Source organism: Polyodon spathula, chromosome 5 (genome assembly GCF_017654505.1).
Source record: "Polyodon spathula isolate WHYD16114869_AA chromosome 5, ASM1765450v1, whole genome shotgun sequence".
Taxonomy (NCBI): Eukaryota; Metazoa; Chordata; class Actinopteri; order Acipenseriformes; family Polyodontidae; genus Polyodon; species Polyodon spathula.
In genome coordinates, this window is record NC_054538.1 from 19,561,512 (window position 1) to 19,585,298 (window position 23,787).

Sequence of the window (23,787 nt, forward strand, 5' to 3'; positions counted from 1 at the left end):
AATGTATTAGCATCATAATTACATTTTCGGGTGGTTGATCATAGGGAAGACTAAACCCTGCTACTCTCTCTGCTCACAAGGTGTTTTCTTGCTCCCCTGCACCCTCCTCTCTCTCCCTCTCTGTTACACAAATTGTTATTTGCTGAACTGTTAGCACAGGCTTCTTGTTTCCACTGAAATTGAGGCTATTTATAGTTGAAGTTCACTGGTACCGCCAGGATAATGCTTGTTCCATATGCAAGACAATCAGAGTGGGCAACAGCTGCCACTGAACCGCGAGGTATTTCATAAGAGTTTCTCTATACCACACTGGTCAGGTTTTAAAGAGATGTGTGCATACTGTGTCATGTTGTTTTTCCCCCTGCAGTGTTGCTTCTGCGTTATGCTGGGGGCCAGGTTATTGAAAGTGCAGTAGTTTTGTTTTTAAAGTTGCCTTTGAATGGAACTGCAAAGCTCAGAGGATGTGCAGTCCTGGATGACAGCAGCTGAAGTGTAGTGAGAAGGATCCTTGCTAGAGTACTTGTATGAGGTGAGGCCTAAAGGTGGTGTGATTTACTGGCACAAGAGAACAATGTGAAGCATAGTGACCGGATGTTGTCATAACAGATATTGTAGTAGTAATAACATTGAGTAAGGATTTATCGTGTTCTATATGTTGTGAAATATAATTATTTATTTGGGAATGATGTGTTAGTTCATACTTTTAGGTGAACTTCCTTGAAATTACTCTTTTCTTTCAAGTAAAATTACTTACCTTTTATTCCAGTATAAAAATGTATTGTTTTAATATATTAAAATATCATATATTTTCACAGCTCTTTTGTAACTGATGTATTGTATATCTACCAGGACCATCTAACCAGTGGACTTTAAGAAATTATTTAATTGCATTTGAATTTGTGATTGTGACACTTTACTGTACAGTATGTTTTGGGAATATGATATAATTTCCCATAAACATGAACTCTTACTCAAAATTTGCTCCAACATCACAGTTGAGGACATTCTTGTGGGTTTGCCTCCAACGGTTTTCTGAAGAATGAAGACACAGATGCTAAAGGCAGAGATTTGTATAAAAGAGCTGATTCATACATCAAGCAGTTGGAGCTCCTCCTGTATTATCAACATTGATGGGAGCTCCTTAGGGCTGTACTGCCTAATGGAAGAGCCAGTGAGAGACTTTCATTTAGCATTTTATCCAACAAATTCAAAGAACAGGGGAAATGTTGTCTTGTATGGTAAAGTTGAGGCATGACAATAAAATAATTGCAGTGCAATTTTTGACTAAACCCTTAAGGAAATAAAGAATGAAATTGTATGGGTATACAGGAACCTGGAGTAATGCTACTATAAATCAAATTAATGTCTACTGCAGTCTTTTAGAGAGTATAACATACTTTGTGCATGGATGATCTATTTATACAATGACATTTCGTTGCAAAGAACAATTTTTCGTTGTTGTTTCATTTCATCTTTAACTTCAAAAACAATCAAGATATAAGGTAACATCAAGTAGTAGCTAGCTAGTGCCTTCATCAGTGAACACTAATGGACAGACTGAAACGGTTGTCTACTTGACTTAGTTTTAACCAAGGGTTTATGAATGTGACTGTGGCAATGGAGGAATATGAAGGAAAGTTATGGACAATAGAACTCTCATCAGCGTTAACCATAGTAAAAGCATAGCAAAGTGTAATAAAGCATTCTGAAAGAATGGTAAAGAATAGGTAAGCATTGTAAAAAGAAATAGCAAGTATGGTAAAGTATAATAGTTCCAAACACCAAACTGAAAATAAATGACAGCTTCTGTGCTCCAGAGGGTTGCCCCTTCAGCTCTCTTCCAGGGAGATCAGACCAGTATCCAGTACGAGTCACTTGGCTGTTGCAGCACCCTGGAGAGAGAACGCTTGGGCAGCTTCAGAACAAGGCGCTGGATGACCTACTGGACAACACATGTGCAAGCGTAGAAAAGAGGATTGCCTGTTTTTTCTAGATTTGTTTTTAGTATAGTGATATAATTTGCCAGGATACAACTATAGAGTTTTGGCTTATTTTAAACCATGTCTAGCCCTCCTTGATACAAACTTTGTAAACAGACAATCAAAATTCTAATTGGCAGCTCTTTTATTTATAAAATGTAAGGTGGGTTGCTATATTTGGATGTTATGTATTTATTTGAAGTGAATATGCATATAGTTTACAGTTTATATCTGAAGATATGTACTGTATATACTGTAATATAGAAATACTCTGAGACATTTAATAAATTAAATGACAAATGCTTCGACTAGAAGAAACTTTCCATGCCTTCAGACGTTGTACATTGAGGCCCAGGTGTTGTACATTTTTGCGCAACCCCCTCACAAAATTTGTGTCTCCCAAAAATGAGCGCTTTTGCACAAAAATGTATATTTTCCAACACGGCACAAAGCAGTTGCACGAAGTTGGAAAATAGAATTTTTATGCTCAATTCGCAAATGTGTTTGTGCCTCCCAAAACCACCTGCGCATTCAATACCAATATAGCAGAAATGCACAAGAGCGAACGTGAATGCGTAGAATTTGAATACTACATGACAATGTAATGTAATGGAAACATTCTGCACATTGCAAGCCTGTCACACTTATCGCAAAACTTAGATATTTTCATTCAAATTTGGCCTTTGAAGCAATTCAAATTTTTTTGTGCTTAAGCATATGGAATTTGCACACATGCACACATTTGAATCTAATGTTTATCATTATCACAGGCATTAGCATGGCTAATAAGCTAAATATTTAAAGGGCCATGTGACAGAAATACAATCTCCCTTGTAAATCTCCCTCCTTAGACAGGCTGGTCTGACAGTTTTTTCCCAGGGTCCAAGGGAAGTCAGCCAGTCTGGAAGGGGTCGAGACTCCATTGCAATAATGCATTGACACGGAAGGGAAACGACGTGGCAGCCGTAGATTGGGGTGGTGGTTGCACTCGTTTACCAAGAAGTCATGTGTGACAGCATAAAAGAGGCTGGAGAATCGTAATCTGTTCCTTCACTTTGGTTTTGTATTAGAACCTAGAAGGACTGTGAGAGACAACAGAGAACAACAGAGTTTTGTTTGTTTTTGTGTCTGTTAGTAATTTGTCTTGTTTGTAAATTACCAGACGGCTAACACATTTCCAGAGCTGTCGCCTTAGGCCAGCATAAAGCCGGAACAACACTCCACCACTGCCACGAAACAAACTTGTATCACCCACCACGAGCACTACTGCACGCATCCAGGACAGGTGACCATGTTGGTATCATTGTTGGGTGGATATTTTTGTTTATTATTTGGGACTGCAATCCTATTGTCATTTACCCTGTGCAGTACACATTGTTGTGTATTGCCAGGGGATTGTTGTTTGGTCTCCATACCTGGAAACAATTAATAAAATCCTTTCCAAACCGGATTACAATCATCTCTGTCTGTTTCATTCATGCACTGCATCACTCCTGCACCTGCATCCACTCAGCCACTTTGTCACACATAGTGTCAGACACAGGACATGGATCGCAACACACTGGCAGAGCTGCTGGAGGTGCTGGACAGCAGACGGGATACAGAGGAGAGAAGAAGAGAGGAGCGCTACACTGTGCTCATTGAAAGGGTAGGGCTGGCACTTTCCACAGCACCAATCCCTACTGGAACACCAGCAATATTGGCACTGAAGGCTCGGCGGTGAAGATGCCCAGAGGCATACCTGGTTGCGATTGAGTGGCTGGCTACCACCGCGTCTTGGCCGCGGGAGTTCTGGGCAAGACAGCTGGGACCGTGCCTGATCGGGGAGGCTCAGGCAGTCTACCAGGCTATGAGCGACTTCAACGCTGCCAACCACGACCTGTTCAAGCTGGCCATTCTCCGCCGCCTAAACATTATGGCAGAGACCTATTGGATATGGTTCAGGGAGTACCGAAGTTCCCCGGGACACCCCCCAGGGTGGTTGTGGAGAGGTTGTGTGACCACATGGTACACTGGCTGACCCCTGAGAAGAAAACCAACCTGCAAATGGGGGAAGCAGTTGTTGTGGAGCAATTCTATATTTGTGGTCGGCACCGATACCCAAGTCTGGATATGACGCAACCACCCCGACACCCTTGAAGACCCCGTGAAACTGGCTGAGGATTTTGAGGACTCCCTAGTCTCCACCCGGACCGGGATACTGTTGGTTCTTGCCCTTCTGAGCAGTCGAACCCTTCCTCTCTCTCCTCCACCATCAGCACCGGGACCCAGACCTACAAAACTGCCAGCCCCAATGGGCTGCCTTGCCTCCCCTTTGTGGAGACCAAGGTTGGCCCCCAACTGGGTTAGAGGTGTTGCCCCTGCCCCATTGCCATACCAGTAATGGGACAGATATTTAACCATTGCCCCCTCTGTCCTCCCAACTTGTTTTAGGTGCAACCAACCGGGACATCCTGCCAGGTCATGCCCCGCTGCCATGGAGTGTGACGTGGCCGCATGTAATTGAACACCTGAGATAGGCAAGCATGGGGAAAATGGTCAAGAGGGGCCTTGTATGATTGATGTGGTTTTAGGTAATGTGAAAACTCATGCATTAGTGGACACAGGATGTGAGTAGACAGCACTCAATGCTGAGACGTTTTGTAACCCAAGAGCAAAAACATTAGGCATCACTTCTTCTCTACCTCCTTTTTGCAGTGAGAGGTGCTGCAGACCTCGACAGGGTTCTCCCCCTTCGAGCTCTTGTACGGCTGACAGCCTCACAGCATCCTCGACTGTTGAGAGAGGGGTGGGAGGAGCACAAAGGCTCATCCAAAAACGTAGTGAAGCATGTGCTCCTACTAAGAGATCGTCTGGATTTGGTTGGTCGTTTGGCCCAAGACAACCTCAAATCAGGCTCAGCACTGACAACAGCAGCATTACAACAAAAATGCACTAATTAGAACCTTTCGACCAGGAGACAAAGTAATGCTGCTACTTCCCTCATCAGAATTTAAATTATGTGCTAAATGGCAAGGGCCATATAAAGTGATTATATAAGAAAGGTAAATTATGAAATTAGACTGCCCGATCACCGTAATGAACGTGAAATTTATTAAAGCCCTTGCAGGCAAGGAAGGTCTTATTTATAGCCCCAGGCAATGTAGAGGATGATTTAGACCCCTGTCCAGAGAGTCCTAGTATTGGATCCAGATCAGCAACGGGAACTGCGTAAACTTATTGTGGAGTTCAGCAATGTTTTTTTCTCATGTGCCATCGGGAGAGTAGGGTACCCAGCATCTGAGGCTTCTGTAAAGGGGCGCTCATTAAATCCTGTGATTGGCCGGTCAAGACTCTGCGCTGCCTGGGACCTGAAGTAAAGAGAAAGCATGCAGGTTAGTATGGGACTCGAAGCACTGGAAGCATAAAGCGGCCACGTCCCAAAGAGAAGAATGGATAGAACAGAGCCTTACTAGGACAGGGGTCCGCTCTGATTCACGGTACCCCCCCCCCCCCCCCCCCCCCCCACACCATTAGAAGGAAGGTAGGTGTATGCCTGGACCTGAGGTCAGGGAAGTGAGAATCACTCGCCCCCCAAAGGATGGACCCCCAGCTCTCCGTGAAACACCTGCACCGTGAAAACAATGACAAAGAACAAATGCTGATGCATAACATATACAAAGAAGGACAAACAGAGGTGGTTAGGAATTATTAGTATGTATGACTATGTGTATACCTGCCACTCAGTGGAGAGGAAAGAACCCCTTGAGGCTGATTAGGGAAAAACCTCTGGGCATACTATCAATTTTACCTCTGGGCATACTATCAATTTTAGAATGGGCTGCAACTATATCAGAGGAGGGTGAATGACTGTAAGAATCCACCGCAGGCGGGACCAGCTGACGGAACTTATATACTGAAAGTAGAGGCAGAAGGAGTGCTGGAACTGAGAGCTGAGGTGGCAGCTGCAGCTGAACGAATGGGGTTCACAAAGGTTGTAAAATAATTCACAATTAGTCTTCTTTAAGATAGAGTTGCTTTGAAAGCTCTATAGTGGCTGAAAATAAGGTAAACAAGCCTTTTTCTGCATGCCGGGTACCTTATGTAAAGTTATGCGATATGCCATCAGTTTTCACAAATTATTGCTGGGGTTCACAGGTAAAACAATGGTAGTGAAGTGATTCACAATTCATCTTCTTTAATGTACAATTGTTTTGAAAGCTCTATAGCAGCTGTAAATAAGGTAAAAAACAAAGCCTTTTTCCACATGCCGGGTCTGTATGCGCTATGCAGTGCGAATATCAAACTAATGTTGAATATCAAACTAATGTTGAATATCGAACGTCAAGCTAGCTTTACCCTAGTCGATGACATTGGAGCTCCTGCAGCCAAATAGAGAAGCTGAATGATGAGAAGGATCACCAGAGCAGGTGGGAAAATAATTGATAATATCTTGGCAGCGTTGTGCATAGATGTGACCTGCAGTGAAAGGAGCAAGGCAGCGAAGTTTAGATATCTGCGAAGATGTTTAAGCTGAAGCACGATTGTCAGCGTCTGAGTGTTTGCTGCAAGGAAAACACTAGACAGTGGGAGTGCAGGTGATCAGGGCTTAAATAGGGAATTAGAGACTAATTAGAGATCACCAGCTATAGGCCCCCCGAACTGTGCTATGCTATATTAACACTAGTGAATATAATAATCTTTTGAATATAATCAGATGTGGATGGAACCTTGTATGATCGCTGAGTGTTTTCCATGGTTGTAATACCTTGGAGAGCACCTGCATTTTACTTCAATGATTGGGTGAATGAGTGCTGGAGTGATATGGCTGGAATTAAGGCTTGCTTTTTAAATGCATGATTTTGTGCCTTGCAAAACTGGTTTTGTGCTTGGCGCATAGTTCTTAACATTGCGGGATCTCACCAAATGTCGGCTACTCCCATCAAGTTGCACTATGCACACGAATATGGTTCATTTTATGGCTCATTATGGCTCGCGCATAACGACCATAATGCTCATAACTTTCTGTGTGGTCCGCAAACTTTTTGAATATCTAGGTTATATAGAAAGAGTAAATCAAAGAAAGATTATAACAGAACAGTATTTAATCGAACCAATTCGACGAGTTCAGAGGTGCTGGAACAATTTTTAAAGTGGGGGTGCTGAAAGCCATTGAACAGAACTGTAACCCCTGCATATGATGGAAGCCATGTAAAGCCAGGGGTGCTGCTGCACCCCCCCAGCACCCCTAGTTTCAGCGGCCCTGACTGAGTTTGTCTTTTTCTTCCTAATCAGCATGCTCCTTTTTGTTTTGCTTTTTATTGGAGGGATATTGTGGGATTCACTGATTAAAAAGGATATTATGAGGTTTGCTAACTTAAAGGGATATTGTTGGATTTGCTGATTGAAAGGGATATTGTGCGGTTTGTTGATTCAAAGGGATATTGTGGGATTTGTTGATTTAAAGGGATATTGTGTGGTTTGCTGATTTAATGGGATATTGTGGGATTTGTTGATTTAAAGGGATATTGTGGTGTTTGGTGATTTAAAGAGATATTATGGGGTTTGCTGATTTAAAAAGGTATTGTGGGGTTTGCTGATTGCCTAACTTGATTGCTATTGGTAGCTGACATTAATTGAAGGTTGACATAATTGAACACGTGGAGTTACCTGCTTAACTCATTGTGTGATTGACTTTTTGGTGATGGTTGCATAGACGTTCCTGTCAATCAACTGATCATATTGGCAGTTTCCTGCCTGAAACTTTGCATAGCTTTACAGTTTTGAGACCCATAGTCTCTAGTGCAATAGATTGTTGACAAAGGCTTTGCTGACTTATAATGTTGTTTTGTTTTTGCTCAATTCTGGACAATCAACAATGTTAAAACGGAGTGGAAGTTTAGGGGTTAATCTAACAGCCTATATTTTTGAGTTTATGCTGCCTTTGATATTTATTTTAAATAACTGGTTTCCATATTAAACACTCTTTTTTTCGTGTTAACATGTTGTCACAGTGGAAATGTTTTGATGCTGACATAGCTGAAGAAATGGTGCTGTGATTAAACACAGGTGTCATGAGAATAGGAAGCTTTTTGCTCAGTTACCAGGCATAGAAAATTCTGACTAATGGCTCGATAAGTACTCTGGGCTAGTCCACTTGTTCACACAATTTAAAATTAGAATAATTACTGGCAATGTCATGGAAAGTGGAAACATGGACTCAGTCTTTATCCAACGTACATTGAATGCTTGTGAAGTCTAATGTCCATTGTCTGTCGTTGCATAGAATCGCTTTGCAGTCATCACAAGGTTTACAAGCTAGATTTTAACACATCAGTGTCTGGTTAGCTTCATTAATAGTCTTCACCTTAACCTATGTTGACAAGTTATCTAGTGTTGTAAACTAGGCAAGCATGGTAAAGCACAGAAAAGTCTAAGGTAGTACACATTTGCTATAATGAACCTGTTGGGGCCCTAGCCTTTTGTTTGTTATATCAAGGGGTTTGTTAAAGTGAAAGGACAATTAAAATGAATGATAAACTGTTGGAGTCAGTTAATGAGATGAGATTGTGAATAAAAGTAGAATTACATTTACCTGTTGGTTTCATGTATGCAGTATTCTGCCAGTATTCTGCTTTTATCCAATTTGTTAAAGAATTAAAACACAGCACAAAAAGCAAAAATCCCACATTGAAGCTAAACTTTCATTTAAAATCAATCTGACATGAATCGTTCCAAACTGCACCACATCTTAATCCAACATGCAAGGATCACAAACTGAGCTTTTACTCCAAATCAACCAGATATGAAAAGTTTGACGTGAAAAGTTCATCAGGTCCTCAAGTTTTTCATTGTTTTTTTTTTTTTCTTAATCAATTTTGCTTTGCTGCATGGGTGCTGAAGAAGCCAAAAAACAGAGTGCTTTTTGACAACCTATATTCATGACAGAGCTATGCCTGCGTTACTCCTTTTTTCCAACGATCAGTAGAGTTTCCAGCTTTGATGCAACTTAAAATGATTTTCGTTTCGGAGGCAGTTACACCATACTCGCTTTTTATTAAAACAGAAGGGTTGACTTCACTGCAAAGGCAGAGCCTACACGCAGACCGGGATGTTGTGTGTGCTTATATGATCTTTTTTTGTGTTTTTTTTTTTTTTTGGGGGGGGGTCCAGGGGCAAGATTCGTTATAATGAAGGGTGTTATAGTGAGGGTGTACTGTATTAAAAAATCACAGTAAAACCAAAGGTCAGTAAAGGGTCACAAAAAGGCAAATTATGTATATGAGATGGGCGTTTATAGTCCAACTGAGAAAAGAGTATTCTGTAATAGAAAACCATTTTTAAACATAACACTGAAGGTTAGAAGGTATCATACATGAACTGTTTTGGTAAGAGCTGCTTTTCTACGTGCCATTGTTCTGTGGGTGTTTGAGTATTTTGTGGATTTGCTGTGGCATCCTGTAAGCAGATTTTATGATAAATGTTGATTTGGGGCATTATATCTTAGTCACATGATTTCCTTGTTCAAGAAAGACACCTCTGTGCCGATATATACTATAATGCCCTAAAAGAAATGATGCTATTGGTATAGTATAGCAACAGTAAGAATGGAAACATTGATGTGGTATAATGTACTGTATGTGGTAAATGTCCGTAAATCAGTAACTATGTTGTGTGTAATCCGTTCCACTCCTGCCTTTTTATCAATAAAATAATGTATAAAATTATAGAAATTGAGTGCATATTTTTCTTGTGATGAGTTTAAGAATTGCTATATTGCACACTTTTCAAAACTAAAACAAAAAAAGCAATAATACCCGAACTGGTCACTATCAGATCTGTAGAGCGCTGGATAGGTTTGTGTAGACAGGATAATAAACAGCATATTTTCATGAACTCTCCAGCATATGCTGAGCTGCTTTGTGTTTTCAGTTACAGGAAGCCTGAGCTTGGGGCTCACAGTGAGAAGTGCTCAAGTAAAATGTGCAAACTCTCCATATGACCCTGTGGCAACAGGAAGTTAAGTTTCATTATTCACTCCGCATCAGTCAGAGCGATTGTTTGTCAATGTTCAATTGACTTACCGGCAGTTCTTATCAGCAGCACTGGCGAAAACAGCAGGTGGCTGTATTACCTGTTTTGTTTAGATTTTTTTTTCTATAATGTAATAATATTGCATTTATTCTGCACTCGTACAGTGTATATCCATGTAACAGAGCTTGGTGTTTTGTTCATTTTTTTCTCAGATGCAAGTAGTCTAAAAAATATATTTCTTTTTTTCTTTAATTGATGGCTAGTACATTTATAGGTTTATGATATCCCTTATAAACGTTTATCATAGTAAAAGCATAGCAACATGTAATAAAGTGTAATAAAGTATAGGTAAGTATTGTAACAATATATATATATATATATATATATATATATATATATATATATATATATATATCATATATATAGGTTTCCATAAAATTTCGTATATATCTATATATTGTGAAAAACTATAGTATGGTAAATGCATTTTACCATGGGAAAAAAATCTGGTAAAGCAGCAAAAATACTGAGCAAAAATACAGAGGTAAACTTTTGTAAGTGTGAAATATCATGAGCACTGCCTATACTTAACTGTTCAGATGGTATTGCTAATAAAACTGTACTAGTACTCTGGCAGATGTTTTGGCTCATAACTGTATTGCACATTACCAGGTAAAAGGTGTACAGCTTTATTACATAATGAGGCCAACAATAATACAAGCTTATCTTCATAGTCTATTTTATATTCTGAAGTGGTGGTGGGAATGGATAAAAAACTACTATCAAAATATATGGATCATTTTATGAATATAGTACCAATGTTTGTCATGCAGCAGTCAAGTGCTGTATTAGCAGATTAGAAACTCAACTGTATGACTGAACAGGGAAAGGGAGGGTGAGAGGTTGGTGCTACTGTTAGACTTCAGGTGCCATGGTTCCATCCGCACCATGAAACCAGTCTAAAATCCACTCTGCAACGGGACATTAAGCAAAAATCACTCATTAGGTAACTACCTCTATCAGAGTGGCTATTCCGGAGCGTTATGTCAAACTTGTGCCGCGAGTCTCATTTCAAATCGCTTTCACCTTCTGGAATCAAGGCAATGTTCCCAGTGTGCCATCACCAGTTCTAAGATCACACTACCGTGCATGCCAATAATGACCCAGCCGTCTCACAAAATACAGCGCTGCTTATTTCCCTGTTTGCGTTGCTATTCAATCAAACCCCCAGGTATCGGCAAAAGTCTTACATCAGGTCCACACTTTTGTAATTTGGAAATGCAACTTGTTGTGCCTTTTATTGAGAGCTGTTGTACAATTGGATTGTGGCTGGATGTGCTGTGTGGTTGCAATCAACTTGGTTGTGCTTGTAGGCACACGTTTTGACAATGTCAAATAATAAAGAATGATGGCCCAGCTAGGATCATTTCTGGGGTTTCACTCGCGTGTGGATTCTTAAAATATTTTTTTTCGTATTTAAAGACTCTGGAGATACCAAGATATCTGGCGAACAAGAGTTCTGTGAAAATAGGCAATAAATATTCCAGCCCAGTCTTCTAATCAGACACAGGTTTCCTGTTAATCTCTGGGAGCATGCATGCTCTGAATGTATGCTGTAGGGAGCAGTATTTAAGTTGTGCCACTGGCGGACAAATTCTGAGCAAATTCTGCACTCTTATGCGGTTTAAGTTTCGGATTAGGGTTATTTGTAAATGGGGTCATGAATGTTCATTTGGCACCGAAACAATCAGTAACATGCTCGTGAGACAGCTTTATCATGCAATTAAAAAGTTTAAAATATTTTATTCAGGGATACTAAGAAATGTAGTAAGTGGTTTAAATTGTGTAAAACAGTCCTTAAATACCCCAGCCCTAGTAAACCACTCCACTGTCATTAACATAGTCTCTGATGTTTCACACAGCATAATCCTGCAGCTATGATTGACTTTCAGAGCTGTCTTATCCCTTACCCTAATGACGCAGGGACACCTGTATCACATCTGCTAGGCTGTGGAACGTCATTGTAAAAGGATGCCTTCTTGATGACATTACAGAACATTTCATCAATAAGGGGGAAAGGGAGAAAAAAAGACTGTTGTTCCCAGTTTCCACACACACACCCACATTGTTTTTTTGGTTTTTTTTGCATTTTAAATATATCTTCTATTACAAATGATTGATTTATACACTGCAAATGAATATTTCAGGCTTTAAAATTAAGCTGTTATTTTATTAGGTTTATATGCCAAACAGACCTTATTTTGAAGCTTTTTCAATAAGATTGTTTCTGGTTACCCTGACCAACAATAAAAACCAGTAGCAAAGTGTGTGTTTTTATTTCATGTTGTCTTCTGAGGAAAATGTTGTCCAAAATGAATTATGGCAAACTAGACACGCACACATACAAATTGTAGACACAAAAATATTTTTCTGTTTTGATAAGCAACCCCTGCACCTGTCAGCTGGCATAACAGCACAGCACATGTAAACTCTTGTCTGTTATTATACTGTACAATTAATAAAAAGAAAAACAAAGCTTGAACTTGTAAAAAAACAAATACATGCAAACACACACTTATACACAAGCAAAGAAAAACAGTCCCCCTTGATATTGTGACACATTTCCTGCCTGTTCCTTTGCCTCTTACGGTGTGTTGGTCCTATTTATAGTGCAAGAAAAGGAAAACCTCTCCAGTGCAGGCAGGAAAAACTATGTTGGGAAAGAATAGGAGGAAGTCAGACCACCAGTTAGTCAAACAATCTGGAGCTAATAGAGGCTGAGCAGGAGGGACCAAAGGTAGGGCAAATGTGCTAAAGGAATACAGCAATGCTGGACTCCTGAGAAGAAGACTGAGACGTAAGCTAGGATCTTTATTATTTATCCCTGGCAGCGAGACTGGCAGGATGCTGATACTGTGAAGAACAAGGGATAGATGAGTTCAAACAAGCTACAGGGTGTGTATTTTAATCAAACTGTGTGTTATCCTTCTAAAGGTTTACTATGGCACTGTATATTTGCACAGTATGATTACCATGGTATACTGCATACTCTGCTCTTCAAGGGATTTTAACATGCTTTACTGTAGTTCCCAGTAATTCATCTTGTTTTTCTGTGCTTTTATTACACTTCACTACAGGTTTTCATGCTTTTGCCATGGTGCACCAACTTTTATAAGTGTGCAGATAGTGCTTTTATATGTGTGCAGATAGTGCTTTTATAAGTGTGCAGATAGTGTTTTTATATGTGTGCAGATAGTGTTTTTATATGTGTGCAGATAGTGTTTTTATATGTGTGCAGATAGTGCTTTTATATGTGTGCAGATAGTGCTTTTATAAGTGTGCAGATAGTGCTTTGGCTGCAGTGATTTGTTTACTCCACACACATTTCAAAGGACTCCATGCTGTAGCTGATGTATCTGGTGTAAGGAATAGATTGCAGGAGAGACTGGGTGCCAGATTGGTGGTAACCTTTAAAAAATAAAGAAGAAAGTATGGAAATGGAGGAATGGAATTTCAATTTAAAGCAACATTTCTTATTTATTTTTCAAATAGTGTGGTTTGTTTTTACCTTCACGGTAAAGAATAGTATTGAAAACTCATCTGTGAAAAACAAACTTTTTTTTAAATGTCATTTTTTGATTTTATAGTAGCTTTAGTCATGAGTAATGCATTTACAACACAACCATCGCAAAGTGAGAGTGATCAGTTTCATTAATTCACAGGAGAAGTTCAGTTTTGGCACTGGTCACAGTAATGATATTAGTGCTTACCATGAATATTAGAAAACCAGAATACCTTGTGAGCACTGGAGATATCCAGGTAAAAAAAAAATATTGATGGTGTGTCTGACCACCTTGTTGGGAACCTGATACATAATCATAGCACGACGATCAGATGGTACGTAATGATAACACTCCACTTCATGGGTTCAGCTGAAAATGTGCAGTGTTCTTGGTATTTAAATCATACAGTAGTTATTTTTTTTACCTAGAATAGGAATAAAAATAATTGCGTCAAACTGAACTTTTTAAATTATTTTGTAAGTAAGTGTGCTTTCTGCTTTGGTGGATTTCTCAGATCTATAAGAGCTAATACAATGCTAATCATCTTTATTTAAAAAAATAAATAAAAGTATTCCAAACTGGAAACATAAAAGGTGAAGCTTCCCTTATAAAAGTTTACCACAGTATTTTTGCACACTATTTGGCAGTTTTAGCATGCTTTTTCCATGGTTATACTATACATTTACCATAGCGTACCATATTTATCAATATGCTTTACAGTAGCTCACTATTCTTTACAATGTGTACCTATACTTTACCATGCTTTCCTATGCTTTATTACACTTTACTATACATTTAATATGGTTAACTTTTCTAAGGGTCGTTGATGAAGTCCACATGTGTGTTATTATCCCTACCCCCCCTCCTTTCCAATCATGCCCCTCTGTTTCATAAACGGGGGGGGTCCTCAGGAGCAGACCCAGTCCTGTTTCTGTTCTGTGAGCCCCAGGGAGACGATCAAAGAATTGCAGCCTATCCAGCTGCTCCGGGCCTGACTGTGCAAGTTAAATGTGGCACTGGCAGGGGCTGCACGTGTACACATGTGCTGCAGTAACTATTTTGGCCACAGCTGCAGTTGGAAGACCAGGGTAAACTGAGTCAGTTTTGTACATCAGGTGCATAGCCAAACTTATTTAACTTTCCCTGTTACCTCCAAGAGAAAAATTATACCTTATCAACATGGGTCAAAATACTGGCTGCATTTATTATTTTCCCAAAATAACCCATTCAGTCCAGTGACGCTGTTCCCTTTCCAGCACATCATTAGCTCCAGGCAAGTAGCAATCTGTTTCTTGAATGATAAAGGTCCTAGTGTTTAGACAGTAACCTATTTCATGCATTTAATACTCTGCATAAAAAAAGGGGCTTTACGAACATGCAATGGGTGTTTTAAATGGGTTTATAGCCTCCACTTGCGTTGACCTATTACCATTACCATCATGATACATATACTGTGTCTTTTATTACAGCATGAAGGCCAACCACAGGGACATTAGACATTCCTCAAAGATACAGCATGACTCAGTGCTCATTGATTTACCAACTGCAGTTACAACTGACAGGCTACCACTATCATTGTCCAATTATCTAACAGCGTAGTGCTCTTGTCCTTACTGTAAAGTCAATTATGCAACAAGTAGCGTGTGTGACATGGTTTAACTCCAAGCATAATGCTACCTTATGATATGTCTACTTTAAGTTACCAGCTGTATGTTACTTTGAAAGAGGTCACACCTTAAGTTTGTTAGGGGTCATTTTGATCAATTTATAGTCCGTTGGGATAAACCACAGATGGATTTTTTTTATCATCTGCTTGTAAGGGATTATCCCGAGAAAGCCATAGATTTTTCATAATGTTGATGCAATAGTGTTGTTGATGCAATCCCGTGTGCTGTAAAATATTATAATAAAAAACAGCTGTGCTTTTCCCATACTTTTTCCCATGGTTATGCTATGCATTTACTGTCGTTTATCATGTTTTGATCCAAAGGATCATACAGGAGTGTTACTTGTGAGACACAGGACTAGAGATCTGAAATGTTTAGTACCTGCTGTTGGACAGGTTAGCACAGATGACATTGATTTAGATTATTTAAATATCTGAACATCCATAATCAGGACATCTATCTTAAGACCATGGTTGGCTTGGGAGCAGGAGGTGGGGACGGGTGGAGTGATTTAGCCTTTGAAACCCCCTCCCAACTTTATAAAATCGATGAAGTACTGTAACCCTTGTACCCCTGTTCCACCTCCTCACAACACAAGCTTTGTCTCTCCGGTAGCAAACCTGATATACTGAAAAAAGGAATGCATAGAGGGCCCTCATTCACGTAGGATCCCAAGGCACTTGCAGGCACCTCTGCACAGGACAGCCCTTTATACCGCTTATCAGGCACTAGGATCGTGTCTCCCATTTCGCCCCATAATGCCATTCTACTATCACCTGCATTATTATTGCAAGGCGCAACACGACTAGCACAGTCTCTTATAAAGATCTTTAAAGGAGGACAATATTTCTAGTTTTAATAAGAGACGATTATGTATTTTAAAATCTTGGTTAGACCTTAGATAGATAGCTAGATAGATAGCTAGATAGATAGATAGATAGATAGATAGATAGATAGATAGATAGATAGATAGATAAAGAAAAAGCCCACCAAACTTGTCCTTTGCTATCACACTGTGATTCAAGAGCAGTATCTAATTATTTCTTGAAGGATCATGGTGTCTTAGGTGATTGTACATTAGCATTATGATTTTACAGTTTACCATCCAGTTCCCAACGATGCAGTTGTCATGCTTTACCATGTTTAGTTTTTTTCAGTTCTTTATCATATTACTGCTTGTCTACGCTGAACAATTGCTTCACTGTAATCTTATCATTTATTTTATGAAAAAAGCTAAAAAAACAACAATTAACCCTTACAACTAAAATTCAGCAAAGCAAATGCACCTCAGTAAAGCACTGGGAGAAAACTACATAAAAGCAAAACTCTGTGTATACTATACTATCATTTAAAAAACAAAGCACAGAATAGAGGAACGCATCATCAGATTTTTGTGTTACATTCCTGGAAAATATAAATCTAGCATAATAAAAATCAGAGCAGAGCAGTCTATTTCATTTGCACTTAGTTAGCAGATACAGGTTCCAAGAAGTTATAAATGTGAGTTTATTTTCCTAGGCTGGTAACAATTTTGAGAGCTTTGTAAAGTAATATCTCGTATTGCATGAAGCAAGCAAATTCCTCACATAGATGTAGTTCTGTAAGACGTAGTTCTGTAAGTAAATAAGGCAAGTCTTCTCCAGCGATGTAAAATGCTAGCTGCTCTAGTACAAAGTCTATTGAGGATGGGTTTAGGTGTTCTGAGTGCAAGGTGTAACAGCACAGAGAGATCCTGGTAATGATTCTGTGCATACAATAAGGTTGGGTGCCCCTCCTTTCATGTAACAACTATTGGCCCTGTTCAGAGCCCAGTTGAGATGAAAGGAGCATGACTAAAGTTTACTGTAAAGTCTGATTTTGAGAAGTGTAAGCCACTCTTCTCCATTGTGTTCTCCTCAGATAACCTATATTGTATGTGGTGATTTTTTGTCCAGCGAGGCTGCAGCATTTTTATTGGGGAAATAGATGCTATTTTGAGTTGTGTAGACTGTGTTCTCTGTATTTAGTATCCTCTGATATTGTGTCTTGTAAGCAAAAAACCTTCCCCTCCTATTCCATGGTACAGTATGCTGAGCAAACTTGCTTCGCTCCAGAAATTTGCATCGTTAAATGTAACTAATCCACAGGTTCCTATGTTCTGTCTTTGTCTTTCCATGACCAATGCACACCTCCCATAATTGATTCCACTTCTGAATAAAAAGACCTCCACAAAGCATTTACTAAAAGGATTTACTAAAACTATGGAAACTGGACTGAACAGAAAAACAGGGGTCACACTTTGTGTCTGTTTTGCATCTTCCCTATTTTTGTAGTGGAAAATGGGAGCTTAAATAAGAGCCTGTGGGTGGTAATGATGCCTGTAATCTGTGTTAATGGCCCTGAGTAGTGTTCCTGGTTAAGCTGACCATGTCTCGATTAAACCTCTGCATGTCACAGCCCCCACTTTCCACCGACAACACTTCAGTGCATTGACTGCAGGTGAATAATCTAATTCACAAAAAGAGACAATTAAAAAAAAGTATGAGATAAACATTGCTTACTAGAGTTGGTCAAGTTCTTGTTTCTATTTCCATTTGAGTTTCAACTTGACCCTCTAGTTAGGTGTGACATTATGCACTTATAAAGCCTTTTTTTACACATGGAATTTAGACGGAAAAACAACCCAGTAGCACAAATGGCACAGATAGTCCATCTATTTTTCAGTTCAAAATACTGTATCAAGCGAAACATTTGTATCAATTGTTTTTGGTGTTGGCATCTAGAACTCGACACCTATGCATGCACATTTCATACTAGTGCATGAATCAGAGGGCAATGTGAACAGCTACCCGGCGCGGCATTATCATTTTGGGCTGCTGTGCCTGCAATGGGAAGAGTGGACATTCATTTTTTGTTTTCACTGTAGCCGTGCTGTAACTTTGACTACACGCTGGAGCACATGTTGCACATGTATTGTAACAAATTCACAGAGCATTGTTGAGCTAAAGAGCCAAAAAAATAATAATAATTGAGAAAAGATTTAATTCCCTGGAACCACTGATCAATCTAAAGTTTATTTAATTACAGTAGACTCATACATATTACTTACAGTAATATTTTCATATCTTGATATTGACAGATACAGATCTTTATTGTATCCAGCCTGTTTTGTAAAATATGTCAGTGCACTGTGGAATTAATTTCTATCTTTATTGGTATCTACCTCTGAAGCACAAATGTGTCGCAACACCAGCGTGATGCTAACGCAATGGAGTAAAGTGTGGATGAATGCAGAGAGGTATTAATAGGGTTGTCTTTTAATAGAAAAGACATGTGATGTGTCTTTTAAAGAGAGGCTTCTTGAAAAACAGATGACATACAAGCTGATTCTGAAAACCTGGCACAAACAATAGGACAGCGTCACTTGTTCACCTTCACAGTCTTTGTACACTTTCGTCAAAAGTGCCAACAATAAGAAAGGTATTGAATTTAAGAAAAAACTAACCATTTACTTTTAATGTTATCTATATAACACACACACACTTTAGAAACTTATACCTATAGTAATTACTTTATTAAAAACAATTGTTGAAATGAATCCAATGCTGCCATCTACTGACATTAAATAAACACTGCATTTACTTATTCTCAAACAAAATGACAGGTATTTTAAAACAACTTTATACATTTACAATATATTTAATATTGCTTTTTTAAATGTTATTCTTTATCACAATTCCAGCCGACAGTGTAATTGCCTCTGCAGTCTTCCTACAGGAAATATCAGTAGTGTGATGCATCCCTCTTCCCACTGTAGCTTACATGTGTGTTTTGCTTTGGGACCTGGAGCAGTTACAGTGGTAACGTAACTGCTTCGCAAGCCCATATCTCTTGGTATGAATTTCTTGTTATCTAATTTTATCACCAGCAATTGGCAGCATTGTCACTTGTCCCCTTTCTTGTCTTGTAGTTTTCTTTACATTCATTTAGGGTATACAGATTTTAGACTCATGTTTTCTACAACACTGTACGTAGATCAAGAAAAAACAAGTTTCTTCCGGTACAGTATCTTATCACTTCCTGTGTCACGTTACCTGATTGCAACTTAACCACTGGAGGGAAACTGGGCTACAGTACAGGAAGTGATTACGTGCCAGGAAGTAGCTAAGTCATTTACAACAGCATTGTTGTTAAGATATCTGCATTAACAAAACTGATGAATAGAAAACAAACAAATAACAAGATCCCCAACAGAAAAAGGGGATACCAGTGAAAATACTGCTGATGTTGATTAGAAGCGAGAATGTTTTGTTAATGGAATATACTAGCAGAATTAGGATTACCATATGACTCCATGTACAGCAGGACAGTTTGGGGCAGTCCAGGCTCTTTAACTCATCGCAGTGCATTCTGGTACATTCCTCATGTCTCAGGTACCTTTCAGAGCAGGACTACACTTACCAGAATGCATTGGGGTGTCCCATATTGTCCTAGTATACATGGAGTCACATGGTAACTCTAAACTGAATGTTATTACTATAACTGTAATTTTAAATTAAAACAGCCAATGGTTCCTGCTGACAGAAAACATGTAGAGCTTTAAAATCCTAAAGAGTTAAATTAAAACGGCAGCTGAGAGATAATGAGGTGTTTTGATGTAACAGGTGAGAGAGAGAGAAAGAGAGTGACGTATCTCAGGCCGTCCCCAAAAGGAAGATTGACTGTTCTGCAGGCAGGTGAGGTTCCTGGATTCTACAATTGCAATGCTATCAGTTCAAATAAACAATAAATGCCCTGTTTTAATGAAACATTCTGTTTCTGGGTGTATGACCTTAGCCTTAAAATATCTGAATACCTTTTAAAAAAAAAATAAAGATAAACTTTGTACTAGCTTCAAAATTGAAATCAAACAGCGATCAAAGTGTGGATTATCAGTCTAAATTACATTAACATTTCTTTTTTCAATTGCTTTAACTCAATTTTATTGTTATAGTACTGTATATAACTAATTATGTAGAGAATCCATCTTTCTTATTTCCATACTAATAAATAATACAGGCGCTCATGCAGTTAATGGTTTGTATTATCTTAATGCAACGATCAACATATTTCACATTATTGCAGACAGCCGGGAGTGAGTATACAATGCATTTCTTCAGCAGGGATTTGAATATTGTTATAAAATTTCCATTTAAGATATGAAGACATGGGGTCGCTGAGTGGCTCATGCAGTTGAAGTCATACAGCTTGGACAGCGCCAAAACTTTGCTGGGGACTCCAAAGGGAGTGTCTCATTAGCCCTGACATTCCCAGGGTGAGGGATGTGAAACCGACAGGGATTCCTTCTCCTCATCACTCAACAGCAAACCCTACTGGTCAAGCACCCAGCACATTCAGAGTGGATAAAAAGCAGGGCTGATCTCTGTTCATTGCTCTGTGTAAAAGTGATTCCAGCTTTAGGATGCCCTCAGAACGTTTGTGCTGTGTGGGAACTCGCTGCGGCGAGGAGAAACAACATAATTGGACATTACAAATTGGGGGTGGATATGAAGTGAAGTAACTTACAAAAGTAGATTCAAGAAAATGCACAAAGTCCTTTTCTTCAATCAGTTGCCAGGTTTATTGAAATATGCAGGGAGTCTGGTCCCAGGTACAGGACAAGCAAAATACTCAACATTACAATGTTTGCGTGACATTAAATACCCTTCTGTATAGATGGTCCACCTCCCCTTTCTCTGACATTAACCAATGGTCAAGGTAATTTAATTTATTGTGTGAGTGTTAATGTGTGTGTGTCTGTGTGTAGTCTAGTGTGACAACCTCTGAACTCAGTGCATTCTTCACACTCCTGGAGACAAAAGGTCCATACATCTGCCTTTTGTTATCTCCTTGCGACCCCCTTTGATGCCAGTGGGATTATCTCTTTTGATCTCTCTGAAGTCTAGAGCCTGTTCCCTTCTAGTCCACAGCATTGTTATCTCATTAGCTTGCAGTCATTGTTGGGCAGTTTGTAGACGCATCGTCTCTATCAGTGGTTAGCAGTACATGCAATTTGAACCAAACAGTCTGCTATCTGCAATATTAGTCTCTTTTCAGAAAAGAACACCAGTATAGCTCTGCTAGTCCACATGCGTAGCAAACCCCTAATCAATTCTCAATCCATGTTTTCCAACATGAAGAAATGCAAATAATTCGGGAAATCCATTTGGGAAATAACAGTATCTAGATTTTGCTAATTTTGGCAATTGTGTCCAATTAGTACCTATGTGGAGTTGTTGTGCACTCATGGTTGTCTTGGCAGCAGTGGATTGAGTACTGTAAACTGAAAAGCATTAACAGTGATCCCTTTGTTTACATGTTCATCCGGTCCCCAAGCATGACAGCTAGTGCCCTTGCAATCCCTTTTTCACCCTGGTATAAAGGGGAGGGGGGTAGAAAACTATCAAGGTGTATTTTACACTAGAATGGCAAGCGATGAATGTACATGTTTGACCAGCTTCAAGTTTACTCAGTAAAATGTAACTTTTTTTTTTTTTTATAAAAGTCATGCTGTATTTTTGTGATGAATGGTGATGCTCATAAAAGTTGAATCCCCAATTTCTATCTATAAAGATCTCTCTTTTTTTAGACTCCAAAGCCTCTCTGGTGACAGACTGTGCAGAATCATGTAGTCTTTGTGATGTAGACTGCAGTCCGCTGAGGTCTAACCAGCCGATTTAAGTTGCAACCAGATTTGAGCCCAGTCCTCCAGGGGTAAAGAGGGTGCATTAACCCCTATTAATATTGCATATGCTGCAGCTATATCTCCCCTTTTCCAGCTTGTCTGCTGGAGTGACGAGAGCTGCAGGCCTCAACACAGGGAAAATAATGAATTTAAGAGAGATGTTGACCTCCCAGCAGTGCTGTGAGATTTATCAGAGGAGGGGCATGTGACTAGTTAAGCTGTAGAGTGCAGGGCTGTGAAGCCAGCTGCTGCTCACTTCAAGCTGGAGCTGCTAGCAGCTGTACAAGGAATGCTGATGTTTGCATGGAGTGTATCTGCGGGGAGAGAGAGCCTTCCTGTTTGCAGTCCAGTCCAGTCTGTCTTTGGGTAGACTTTTTTTTCTAATCTGTATTGAGGATTTCTTTGATTCCTTTTTTTTAATTATTTTCACTTCACACATCACGTGCTTCTCCGAAGTGTTGTGTTCACGCTTGGTCTTGGTTGTCACAGATGCAGTGTTTATAACCAATAAAGAATAAGGTAAGTTGCAAGGTTTTCTGTCCTTTGAGGATCTTTGAGTGATCAATTTTCAGAATTGTTGTTGATGGCAGCTTGGGTTATTCTATGCAATAACAAACCAGGTCTGCAAATAGAAAGGGTTTAATTTAATAGTGCAATAATAAAGCAATAAAGTATGTTTGGCGTGAACATGTCTAGCACAATATTATATCTGACACACCTACAGTTCTTAAACTATGCAAACTGTTAGTTGCTGGCTTAGTTAATGTGCAAATGAATGTGCTATTGTGTGTAGCCTTGACCTTTGGAAGGTGTACCATTGCTTTGCTGGGCTGGGTCCTGTGTGAACCAATAGGCACTGACCAACACAGACTGGGGCTGAGCTCAGAATAGCTACTGTCATCAAGTCTTTCATGCAAGGAGTTACTATAGGTGGGGTGTACTATCTATATGACTTTCCAGCTAAAAACACATTCTGAAGATACGTCATGGAGCTACAGCCTGATTGTTTATCACTGTGTGAAGGTGTTATGGGTTTAATTTAACCCTTCCAAAATATTCACTGTGGTTTACATATATTGTTTTAGCAGCCCAATTAATAATAAAATATATTATATAATATACTACTATTAGTACTATTTCAATAGTGTATAACTCAATCACATTTAATATAGGTACAATATTTTATTGTTAAGGGTAGTGGAAGAAAATTAGTAATTTCCCATTTTTACACAATTTTCAAAGATATTCCAAAACTATACCACAAATGGAAAACAAAGTTCATTTGGTTTCCTATGTTTGCACTGAGACTGACTAAACTTGACCACCATGACGTGTCTGTTTGTTTTTTTTTTCTCTCTAGCCTCAATTCCAATTATAAATGCTTGGACTGATTTGTTGCTGTGTGTATTGGTGTGTGCCGGACTCTTCTTTATTCAATATTAATTCCTTTATTATGCATGAACGCCCCCATCAAACAAAGGAAAAATATTTGTCATGTTTTGCACATATCTTGATATATTGTCCTGCATTTGAAATATTTCTCAAAAATGCATAACATTGTATTTGTGTATCTCACACATACACACACACACACAATTAATCTGCTTCAAGAGAGGCTGAAATGGTACAGTATATTTTTAACCAAATACACAGAACCATTAAAATCACTGTGCCTTCAGAACATGTGTCTAATGTTTATCTCAAGCATAAGAGAGAAGCAAACAAAAAAAAAAGACAAATTACATTGAGTTTAATGAATTTGTTAAATAAATTGATATACTGGTTTAAAAGAAGAAGCTGAGCAGAGCTTTGTTGCCCACTCTTTCTCTAATCATGCTCACCCCCCACTGCCATCCACTTCC

General features: G+C 39.1%; 1 protein-coding gene across 1 annotated transcript in view; it reads left to right on the top strand.

The window, feature by feature from the left end:
- The first annotated feature begins 12,725 nt into the window (after positions 1-12,725).
- LOC121315677 (ras guanyl-releasing protein 3-like) overlaps positions 12,726-23,787 on the top strand; it is a 38,674-nt gene continuing 27,612 nt past the window's right edge. The window contains exon 1 of the mRNA XM_041249983.1: positions 12,726-12,947. The gene's annotated coding sequence lies outside the window, so the exon portion shown is untranslated. The remainder of the gene's footprint in view (positions 12,948-23,787) is intronic.